The sequence below is a fragment of the Lissotriton helveticus genome, chromosome 5_1 (genome assembly GCF_964261635.1).
Source record: "Lissotriton helveticus chromosome 5_1, aLisHel1.1, whole genome shotgun sequence".
Taxonomy (NCBI): Eukaryota; Metazoa; Chordata; class Amphibia; order Caudata; family Salamandridae; genus Lissotriton; species Lissotriton helveticus.
Window position 1 is genome coordinate 171,460,716 of NC_136065.1, and position 12,791 is coordinate 171,473,506.

Genomic DNA, 12,791 nt, shown 5'->3' on the forward strand with positions numbered 1-12,791 from the left:
TCTGGCTCCATGAAATATTTTGCATCCAAACTCATGGAACTGATCACTCCTAATGCTCTTAAATACAAAAATCTGATCATTCTTGGTTATTTTAGCTAACACCTCGATGACCGTAAAAACCAAGGAGGTGATTCACAAAGGGCCCCTCAGTCATGGGGAAGTCTCCACACTCTATTCGGAATCCCCACAATCAGAATTCTCATTGCAACAATTCTGCCCAGAGTGCGGAGACTCCTCAACCACTGCATGGCCTCAGCCACAAGTGCGGAGGCCCTTTGTGAATCAGGCCCCAAGATTGTTATATTCTCCTCAAAGATTTAAAAACCCTTGACCTTATCAAATTGTTTCTGGTCCTACACATCTAATGAGGCACACACTGGATCCTCTCTTCATCAATTTTGACAACATTAATCTCTCTCCTCTTCCAGTCACATGGGCCAATCATTATCTGTTAAATTTAAAGATCCCTTACTCATAACCATCTCGATGAGTTGACAATGGCAATCATACCACGAGCCTAGAAATGGATCTCTAACATGACACTGGAAGAGGCATTAGCTTGCATCCGCCTATCCTAAAAATGAACATCACTTCACACTTCAGCAGTTGATTCTCTCAGCAGTTGGATCACACAGTTTATTGATTCCACTGTCCCTATGAAACCTTTCCTAATCACTAGCAGACTCCACCAATTGGTACATGGATGCCCTTAGAGAACGTAAAAGACACTGCAAAGCACTAGTGCGCACCTGAAGATGCATGCACTCTGACATTGACAGTAACACTTGTAAAGTCGCCCTGAAAAACTATCACAGGCATACACGTTGAACACAATACAACTTTTTGAATAATTGTATAAAAATAGCTCTAAATCCCACTGGGAAGTTTTTACCATTGTCAAAGGCTTCTCCTCTTCCACTGCATACACTCAAACTAATTTACCTTCCCAGGATCTCTTTCTTAAGCTATTGTGTTTATTTGTATACAACATCAACACCATCTATTCTAAGTTTGAGTCTGAGCCCCACCACTGACTCCTTTCCTTTCATAAACCCACATTTAGCTGCATACAACAAAGCTTTGCTTCCTACATTTGCATCCTTAGACCTTGATGTCATTAATAGTATGATGTGTGCTAATAGCTCCTGCTCACCAGATGACCTTTGCCCGCATCACATTTTCTCTTTTTGCCCCAATACCATGAGCCCTGATTTCACCACCCTCTTTAACCTGCTGACCTTGGTACTTACTTGCTGGAAGCATGGCAATGTCATCCCCCTGCTTAAAAGCCCTTTGTGTTCCTGAGGTCCTCTCTAACTACAGGCCAATCTCCAGTTTCTCTTTCTCAGTGAAAGTGTTGAAAGCTTAGTAAACACGCTTTCATCCTTCTTGGAAAAGAACAATCTCTTAGACCCACCTCATTCGGGTTTTTTGGGAAGCCCTCAGTGCTGAAACAGCTCTATTGGCAGCCATTGACAATATCTGTTGTTTTGTGGAACCGGGCTTGTCTGTCACCCTGATCCTTCATGATCTCTTCATGGCATCTGACACAGTCATCCGTCTTTCAGAATGATCTTTCTACTTCAGTTGTTAATATGCAAACACCCATTTTCTTTAAATAACCCTCACACACCAGGGTTTCCGCTTGGTGGCATGCTTCATCATTGGGTTCTTCCAGTTCCGCTGCAGAACGTGGCATGCTACAACCTGCGGGTTACGTGGGGGAACTTTTTGGTTTTAACTATAAATGACGAAGAGACAAAATAGGAGTTTGAGGGTTTACGTGGAAAATGAAAAATACCTGGGTAGTAGAAGAATAATTTTATTTTTACCTCTATCTGGCATGGGTAAAAAATGGGCAAAGCAGAAACTCATGGACGTATGTTCCTGAGTTTCTGCAGTCTATATATTTCGAGCCCTACCCCAAGGCTATTCATCAGGACCGAGTATTGCTACTTCTTGATACCAGTCCTGTCGAATCGTAATTGAAATGTCACTGCATAATGGGAAAAATAAAAATACATATACACACAGTACCAATTCGCTATTATGCCTGCAAGATCTGAAATGATATATGAAGTGAAAGTTCACCAAAGTGGAAAAAGTGATATATTTTTTCTTGATGATGTATCAGTGATAGGCTCTATACATGAACCCATGTCCAAGTTTGCAGACGCCTTCCTTAGACCAATCATACAGAACAAAGACACCTATCTCAAAGACACCATGGATGTACTTAGACTATTACAAAACAGAACCTTCAACCCTGACAAAGAACTACTCATCGGTTTAGACATTAAAAGCTTGTACACTAATATACTGCACAGCGAGACTCTCAACATCATTGAGGATGTATTATGTGAGGTAGATTGGGAATACCAGACTCCCTGGAATGTAGTTATGGAATGCTGCAAATGTGCACTAACCAAGAATTTCTTCCAATTTGAAGAAACCTACTATTTACAGAAACACAGGGCCAGTATGGGAAGCACTTTTCCAACAAGCATAGCAGGCCTCTATATTCACCATCTAGAGAAACTCAAAATCCTGTGCCCCCACAACCCATACCTTGAGCACATAAACATGTAGAAGCGATACATTGGCGATATTTAACTCATATGGCAAGGTGACCAAACCACTACTTTGAATTCCCTAAACTGGTTAAACAGACAGAATGACTTTCTGAAATTTACAAATACTCTATCTAAAACAGAACTTATTTTCTTGGATTTAAAGATCATCTCAAAAGGGGTACCCTCAGGACAACCACTCACATAAACCCCATAGCAAAAAACTGTTATTTTCTACAGCTTCCACCCGAAACGCCTCAGGGAGAACTTACCATTTGGTCAATTTCTGAGACTGAGACACAACTGTTACAGACCCAGAGACTATAAGAGAGAGGCAGAGTGTTTGGTTTCCAAACTGCAAGCAAGAAACTACCAACAAAAAATAATTTCACATGCCATGAAAAGAGTCAAGAATATCCACAGAGAGTCACTACTAGAGACCCTACCTCTGAAAGAAAAAGAAAAAAGACCAATCTGCATTACAATCTACAGTGTAGCACCCAACCTAGTGAGCAAAATCATAAACAAACACTGGCACACACTGAACAGTGGTCTTTACAAATTCTGAAACCCATATTCTCGCATAAAGGGGTACTTAGCCTCAGGGATATGTTGGTCCATACACGACCACGCAAAACAAACGACACAAGAGAGAACCAAGGATTCATTAGCCATTAGGATTCACTACCCATGTGGTAATTGCAGTGCCTGCCTCCTCACGAAGACAACCAAACTGAGCACATTCAACAATAATGCCACCTGGGAACTAAGATATTTCACCAAATGCAACTTCCAAAGCGTAGTCTATATGATAATGTGCCTCTGTAATTTACAATGAATAGGGATGACCACCGAAAAATCAATACCAGAATCTGTGAGCACCACAGCAATCTCAGATGGGGGAGCGCGGCCACTAAAATGTCAGTTCACTACATGGAACATAAATACACGGTAAGAGATTACCGCTGGGTCATTCTGGAACAAATAAATCAGGAATCACAACTGTTTGAAAAAGAACAATTATGGGTTGTTGGAAAAAGATGCAGCATCTGTGAGGCCTGCACAAATAACATGACTACATTTGTCCTTCACTGGGAACCAAACACCCAATTGTAGCGCCTGACTCTCAGAGTGTAGCATTGCAGAGCATTCTGAGGCTTACTCAAGGGAGGTGGTGTGGGATAGTAATCGCCATTACAGGTGCGTAGCAATAACACTCAATAATTAATGGTCCAGTCTGTACTTTGCTTTATAAAAGTAAGAGTGCATTTATTAAACACACACACTACTCAATACTATGCACCAATATACAAATATACATAAGCTGTTGGAATTACTTTGTGACATTGCATAACATCTCCATCCCTCCCGCGGGGGGGGGGGGGGGTCTAGTACCACCACTCTCATGTATACACATCATCTTGCCCTCAATGCAGGTAGTTGAACATAATCTGTTGCTCGGGCCCTGCGCACTGGCACCATCCCAGTGGCAACCCACCCCATTATCTCAACAAGCATTTAAAACAGGAAACCCTGCCTTGGTGACACACAACCCTGACTGAGCATTTCCTACGGACCCTGAAGTATAAACCTCTACATCTTAAGGGCTAGCAGTCTGGTGGGCTCTTCACCTAAGTGCAGCAGCAAGAATACATGTTTAAGCATCACTTTTGGAAGATAGTACTCATTAGAATGCATTGAAATTACAGCCCCTGAAGGCATCACAGATGAAATCACTGAATTACGCATATACAGCCAGACACCCTAGCAGGAATGTCTGCAATATAACCCGACTTTGGTTATGATATCACCTTACCCAAGTACTTCACATTACACATGTGACCTTCAGTCCCTCTTAAAGAAATAACATCAGTAAAAGCACTACAGGTGCAATTCCACCTCTTCATCTCCAGGAGATGCCCTTCTCTAGACATCCCCAACTCAACCCTTCACTCCTTGATGCATTTCTGCATACACCCTCAGCTGTAGAACAAAAGGTCCAGCCCAGAAGGTGTTAAAATGCTGGCTGAGTCCATGAGGGGTTATTTCTGGAAAGTCCCCAGGACACTTAAGGTGGGACTTTTCGTCTTCATGCTGGGGGAGGATGCGTTGCTCCTGCAGCTTCCCCTGCACATCTTTCACAAATGAGGGTGACCCCCTCCTCTGGGGACCATCAGGCACCACAAATGATGGATTTACCCATGCCTTGTAAGGCATTATGGGGTGCTTCAGGCTCCTTTTGGTGCATATTATAACAGCGCCTCTCCCGCTGCGTCGGAGAGAGCCGCGATGTGGGCCTCTGGCAGTGGTGTCCCTCAGTGGAGGGTCCAGTTCCACCCGGACCCCCAAGTGAGTGAAACGGCTCGGGGAGCCCACCCCCAGCCGCCTATGCCCATTTTTGGGGGTCCAGTCCGCTTCTGGTCTGCCCGCTCCGGCGGGCAGACGCGCAGACCTTTGCCGCAGACCTTTGCAGGCAACAGCACACCCCACTCGCCTGCCAGCACTCGGCCCGGGGATGGGATCCAGGGTCCCCAAACATCTCCGGGGGTGCAACGGTGCTCCCCGCATCCAGCATCTGGAGGGGCCAGGGTGAGCTCCTGGAGCCCCGCTTGGGGGCATTCTCACAGGGACTGCGACAGCAATCCCTAAAATCGCTACGGGGCCTGGGGATGGGGTCCCAGGCCCCTGGAGACCTCTCTGGGGGGGTTTGATGGCGTTCCCCGCCCCCAGCTCCTCGTCTTCTTCAGAGCCCGGGGATGGGGTCTCGGGCCCCTTGTGCACCCTTTCACAGGGGTGCGCGATGGCGCTCCCCCTCCTCCTAATCTCACACAGGGCCTGGAGTTTAGATCCCGGGCTCCTCCTTGGGGGCACGACGGCGCTCCCCAGCCTCCCAATTAGGCGGGGGCCAGGGTGGGCTCCTGGTACCCCAAGGAGGACATTTTTTCACGGGGGTGCGACAGCGCTCCCCAAATTTTCTTCATGTGGGGCAGCCCCCTGGACTTGACCCACTCCGGGGCATTCTCTGAACTGGTGGCGGAGCCCCACATGCTTCATCGTCGGTTTGCCATAGGTCAAAGGTTGCTCACTTTCTGGGGGGCATATCTCAGCCCCAGGGGTCCGATCTTCCTGCTTTTGGCCTCTTGCTCCTGGTGGCACCCCACAGCCACTGGGAGTACTCTCCTTAGCCCTCTGGGCCTTTGGGGGGGGGGGATTCAGCAGGGAGCTGTCTTCACTGGCTCCCTGCGCCAGCCTGCTCTCCTCCTGCGCCTCTCATCTCCTTGCGCAGAGGCCCCTGCTTCTGCGCACTGGTCCTGGACTCTTCTCCTGGCACAGTTCAGGATCCTTTGGGCAGTCAGGGGGTTCCTCCTTCCAACTGCCATTGCGCCAGGCTCCAGCACCTTCTGCCTCAGCAGACCACACCCCAGATAGCGCTTCTCTTCCTGTCCAAGCACTTTTTAAAAGTTGAGGAGGGGGCTGGCAGGAAGTCTCTGTTTGTCCTATCAAACAGCGACACATCACTTCACTGCCCCTGTTCCCTCCTACCTTCCCAGCCTCTAGGTTTGTTCAAAATGGCATTGTCCAGGGTCTCCTGCCACATGGTCTCTGAAAGCCCCTTCCCCCAAGCTGCCTTCCCTCCCTGGTGCAGCCTGGTGCCTGGCACCCAGTGATAGCTGCTGATGGATGAGCCTGTAGCCCCACCCATCTTCTCTTCATGGAGAGGAGGCCTTAGCTTGTGGAAGAATGGTTATCAATCCAGCCTGCTGAGGTCATCCCTCAGCCAGGCCCTGGTTATGGCTGACTCAAAGAAATGTGACATTTCTGGATGACCCAAAAGCAGTAGAAATATGACTTTGGACTCTGCAGAATACTTCTTCTCACACCTGTTACAGTGGATTTTAGTGCGTGTCTGGAATCTGTAGGCCTTAGGAAAGTTAATCTAGCCCTTAGGCTCCACATACCCATAGGGGAATAATGAAGTGAAAGCAGTAAAACACACTGACGTTTCCTGGCATGTTTCTTCCCAGTGTAAAGAGCCTATTCCATGTCACCACCCCATTCTGCATAAGTCCTGCCACACCAGTCTATCTGCACCTGCTCCTTGGCTTCGCACTCTAGGAATCTCCCCAGCGCAGCCCCTACACGTGTGCACATGCATGTACACATGTGTCTGCAGGTAACCAGTCCGGTGTCCCTTACTCCAGCTGCTGCGCAGTGGCCTGATCAAATCAGCGGGACACCAGTAAAATCCCCATGCAGTCTCTTTCATTATGAGTACACTGTGGGTGAGTCCCAACTTATGAGGTTCCACCACAGTAAAAGCTCAACAATTAGGTGCTCAAAAAGCAAAACATCTGGGTGGCCCATAGTGTCAGAACCACCTTCAAACACACGCCGCGCCCAGCTGATTCCTACAGAGAAGAAGTAGCCACTCTACATAGGTACAATTCCTGTAGTCAGCGATAACTAGTTATAAGGGGTTCTGACCAGACCCCCTTACTCACCAGTTATTCGCTTAGACCACCTACTCCTCCCATCCATGATATCTCAACCCATGACAGGGATCCCAGACTACCCTAAGAACCCTCCGGGCTCTAGGTTAGATACCTTTAGGTCACTCATGGTCTACATGGACTTAGCCTAACTAGGCCCCCCTTTGCCCTTAGGCATGCAACACTATGCTTACCATTTCTCTGGACAAGGGTACAGTGCCCCAGCACCAATGCGGTCTTCTAGGATAGGTCTACATCCCATCCCCTGGGTCAGTAGCTGGTCCCCATTCCGGAGTTTGCTCCAACCAGTACCCTCTCTCCGTTTGGTCCTTGCACCCCAAAGATGCAACCTCTCTGGACCCTCACCCTCAGCCTGCCGCTGGGGTCATTCTGCTGCCACCACCCTTTCAGGATGACTGTCTTCCCTGAAGAAAGCACAGCCACTCATGCTTTTCCCACACAGAAAACCCCCTTTGGCCACTGCCCTGGCTCCCAGAATAGGACCTCAGACCAGCCTCACTACCACACGGGCATTGCCAGAGTGTAACACCGAGGGTGCCTCATCAGACATCCTACAGCTCATACCCCCATCAGTAGCTCCACACGGAAACTACCCCGGGAACCTAGACCCCTTCCTTGGTCTCCGCTGCAAGAACAGGGCAGCCTTCCCTCCGAGAGGTGCATTCTCCTTCCGGAGTACCCTTAGAGAGGCTGTGTGGCTCCGAGTTAGCTAGACCCAGGCCCACTTCTCATGGCTCTCCCCGGTCTCCCAGCAGCGCTTTGTTAGACCGTCCAGGGACCCATATGGTCCCTGGATGGCCTGCACCACCCCTTATGAAGAGCAGGGTCCCTTCACTTAAGATAGGCCCCACCTGCCTTCAGGGTAGTACTACCACACCAAGCCAGGGACCCTAAAGATCCCTGCTAGGCCTGCACCACCCCTTTGTGAAACACAGGGTCCCTTCACTTAAGATAGGCCCCCCCCTGTGTGCAGGGTGGTAGTCCATGCAGAAGCCCACCTCCTGCCTCGAGCTAGGGGAACACCCCCATGCTCCTGGTCCTTGGGTTCAAGTCCCACAGGACCTACCTTGTTGTGCATTGATTTAGATTCCATATGCATTTCCAGATTCATTCCCTTATATAGGTATAATTCACATTGCCCTTATATAGGCATAGAAATCCAGTCCTTATTTAGGCATAGCCCATACTACCCAAATACAGGCTTGGTTACTTCCATCCATTCATCTACGTCACAACGATTTCTTGGAAAACCTGATACTTAAGCTGAAGGGACTTTCCCTTGCCTGGATATTGATTTCTCCAAGAACTCATTTATTATGCATGAACATCTATTCCTTAGGGGTTCATTCATGACGTTCATATGCCCGACTTTTACGTCAATACTGGCATTCCTAAGCACCTTCAAGGTATAAATATACCTTCACTTCCTGTGGCAAAGCACGGTGTGGTTCGGTGCAGTTCGACTACCTACTTGCACCACGCAGCTCGCTACAGCAAGTGCCGAAGGAAACCAACTCTCCAGCTGATGCACTGACTAGAAACTGTCATCCTCCTGCCGAGAATCCAGCTCCAGTGTTTCTGACTCCCCTTACGGGGTGTTGGGAGGTCGAGTCCAGGGAAAGAGTTACCAACATCTCTCATTCTAAGATATGGAGCTGATTCGAACCTAGAGAAACCTTCGGCAATTCTTGGCAGAACTAAACTATAGCTAAAGACAGCACCGACTTCCTCCCTAGTACTAGACCTAGGTTAGGTACATTGGGGTAGGTGTATTTTAGAAGCACCAGTTGAGTATTTTAGCCTGTGTTATTTATGTATGTATTTTTATACATGTCATAGCAACAGACCATGCTATTACAGTATTATTTTATATTACTGTTCACGCTGTTCGCATTATACTTCGCATTCTGTCTAATGATTGTAGCAGTTCACCTCTTTTGCATGAGAAAGAAGACTGTTCAATAAACCCTTTTATTGAAACGCCCATCTCTCTATTTCTGTGCAAAACTCTGTAGAAACGAAGCATGCACGATTGACTGAGTGAAATAGTTATCTATTGTTTCCACAACTCTGAAGATATTGTTCCGGTTCTAGGGGAAACAAAGTTGTCATGTTTATGCGGTTGTCAGAGACGAATCCCTTCTTGTTCATTCGAGAACGTTTCTAGTGACCACTGAGTTAGCTGGCATACACACAATTAAGTTTAATGTACTCGATAGAGACATACTGACCTCAGTCCTATGTCAAATCTATAGTGTATATTATTCCAATGCGCAGAGCCTATTGGGAATATAGGAACTACACTACATGGCGCCCAACGGTTTGGTAAGGCACTAATTTAATGCTAGATACTGAAGTAACTCAGTTGTGCTTTTCTCAGAGCCCCTTTACTCATAATACTCCAATAGACGTCTGGAGTGGGTAAGGGATAAATATCCGCCATAGCTGAGTAGGACGAAAAATGCTATGTATTAGCTTTTTGGTTTGTTCAACGTTAAAGGACACAGTGTTCCAAAATATTTTGCTCCTTATCTTAGTTTCCTTGAAGCGTGCTCTGCAAACTTTCAGTCAACAAAATGGCCGACGAAGATAATCCCGGGGACCAGCTTTCAACCTAACATGTTTCCAAGAAACCGATGAGAATGCTATATTCATTCCTATAATCATTTCTCCAAATTTAAGGAAAGCCATCACTATAAAACTTATAAAACATGGCCTGACATCCAGAGGTGGTAGGGCAGTTTTTGTGATAGAGGCACATGAATATCACCAGACAGAGGTATTCTATTCATGGATAGTTTTCCCAGAAGCAAATCCAGTAACACATATGTTTCACTTCTACAAAGAAGATGATCCACCAGAGGAATATGTTCCTTTTGAGGATATTGAAATTCCACTCACATACCAGGAGCATGAGCTCTGGTTTAAAGGCACCCTAAAACATTTAAATCACATTAGCAGGCTCGGTTCACTAAGCAGACCAGGAGCAACATGGACGATTTTAGCTGGCTATACACCACATCCTGACATTGAAGAAATGACAGATGTAGAGTTATTAGCTCAACTCGAAGAGTTAATCAGACCCTCCAGCTTATCGCGATTTCGCGATTTGCAAAAAAATCGCGAAATTGGCTGATCTGTTGAAATGCCGCGATATTTGGGCAAAAGCCAGCGAAATTTGCCGTTTCCGCCGTCTCTGCCATTTTCCGCCCGTTTCCGCCTTAACATCCAGCCCCATGCGCACCCATTTTCCATTCCCCAGGATTTCGCGGCGAGAGAAGGGGCGAGAGTAGGTCGAGGACGGCGGCCGAGAGAGGGAGAAGACCAGCAAGAAGCGGCAGCGACACACACACGAAGACTCTTCCTCTTCTCCAGAGACCAGGGAAGCGGACTCGGAGCAGGAGAACAGCCGGCCGGCGAACACAGACAGGAGGTACGTCCGTCCCTGCCAGGATCCCGTTAGCAGGGAACAAGAAGCTGTTCGGAAGTCATTTCTGACCCACAGAAATACTAAAATAAAAGATTAATGTCCCCCGAGGCCCGCCGCGTCCCCCGTGTGTGGCAGCCCTCGGCGGGCCTTCGGGGGACATTAATCTTTTATTTTTAGTATTTCTGTGGGTCGGAAATGACTTCCGAACAGCTTCTTGTTTCCTGCTAACGGGATCCTGGCACCAGTCACAACATTTTCATTTAAGTCAATGTAATATTATATTACACCTTCTGACAGTATTGTGTGTTTGAGTGGGGTTAGTAGCAAGCAAATTGATCGAGTAAAAGGCAAATTTGCATCTTGCTTTGGAGAGGACACAGCTTACCGCCCAACTTACTGCTCGACTGTTTTCCTGGCATTTCTTAAAGTCTCTTACTAAGGCACTTCGTTTTTCTTTGTCAACATTTCATATAGTCCTTGTGTGCAGCTTTTCAGAGTCAACCTGTTTATGCTGTTTTGTACTTTAACCTTGACTGACATGTGTTAAGGAACAATGTTTTGTATTCACAGCCTCATTCAGACAACAAGTCATTTTGCTTACAAGGGGGTTTATGAAATGAGTGGACTTTCCCAGGCCACAACCTTACAAATTTTGCAAATTCCTTAGAAAATATAGCAGCTCTTGCATGAGCTTTGCCTTAAAACATTGTGGATTGTAAAAACAACAGGTGATGGACAGAATGCAGAACAATGTCATACATTCACCCCAGTACAGAGATCTGGGCCAAAATCCATAGTTTTTTTGCTCACCATGCCATTCCAGTTTGAACCCAGCCATATGCAAATCAGTCTTGACCCTGTGCCCCATGGGTACAGTCCAGCCCGAACTGCCAAGCCAAGTCCTCCCTGGACTGGAAACAAGCATCCAAGGACAGGTTTCGGGCTTTCAGCCCTCATCAGCCTGGATAGCTTGATTCCAGTGGCATGGAGAGCACGGGACTCACGTCTGAGCATACACGTCCCACTCGCTCCGAGACCTGTCTCTGCCTCCAGCATGCCTAGTCTGAAACCTGTGGGGGCTCAGAAGAACTGAACGTACATGGCCAAGATTAACATGCCTTTTAACTAAAACAAATGGGCTGAATTGTAAATAAACAAAATGTACATAGCTCCATGTTGTCAAATAACTCAAACAGTAAGATATCTGTGTTTGGTGTTGCAAAAAACCCAAAATAAAATGCCGCTAAATGCCGCTAAATTTCCATTTTTGTGCCGCTAAATTTTCATTTTTGTGCCGCTAAATTTGCCAATCCATGCCGCTATATCCTGGGGGGTCTGGTTAATCAAAATTTACAGACGATTGGTTCAATATGTCATGCAGACTCTCACAGTCCAACCTACAGTAGTTATTTCACAACAAACCTCTCACCAGGGGAATACACTAAAAATTACACCACAGACTTTATACGCAGTCATGGGTAAATTACCCACAAACCGTGAACAAATTCCATTCTGGGTAGCTCAAAAAATTACTCAAATCGAAGCAGTATTCCCGAATACTAGCCCTCATGAGAAACACAGAATTTTAACAATCGGTTTACAATGGGTAAGTAAGTAAGTAAGTAAGTAAGTATTTATTTGTTGATTACTTAAAATCATTACAATCTTTTTACCAATGGGGATCACACCACATCTGGAGGACTGCACCACTTGGGGTACAGTCTTCACTGCAATCTACACTAAAACAATGGGGTATGGCTCGTACACCCATCGTACATGGGGTACGGCTCTTACACCCATCGTACATGGGGTACGGCTCGTACACCCCATGATCGCAGGGGTACGGTGCGTACCCCTGCGATCATGGGGGTACGCACAGTACCCGGGGGGGCGTTCCGTACCTGTTTCGGCGCGAACTCTGCTTTTACGGCTGTTTTCAGCTCCCGTAGAAAAAGGGTCGTACGGTGCGTACCCGACACGTATCGTACTTGCTGGGTCGTAAAAACCAGCCGCGAACCGTACAGATGTCACGTACAGCGGGTTCCAAGGGAGAATCGTACAGAGATTAGAGTCGTACGGTCTCTGTACGACTCGTACGGAGTTCGGCTCCTGGTACGAATTGTACTTCGTCATACGTACGGGGGACGTTGCAGGGTACGATTTGTGCGGGAAAAACGCTCCGAACAGCTATTCGGAGCGGTTTTTCCTGAATCGGAATCGACCCCATGTTGTTCCGTCCATGGCGGTAATACCTGACGTCCTGAAACAGATTCAAAACGA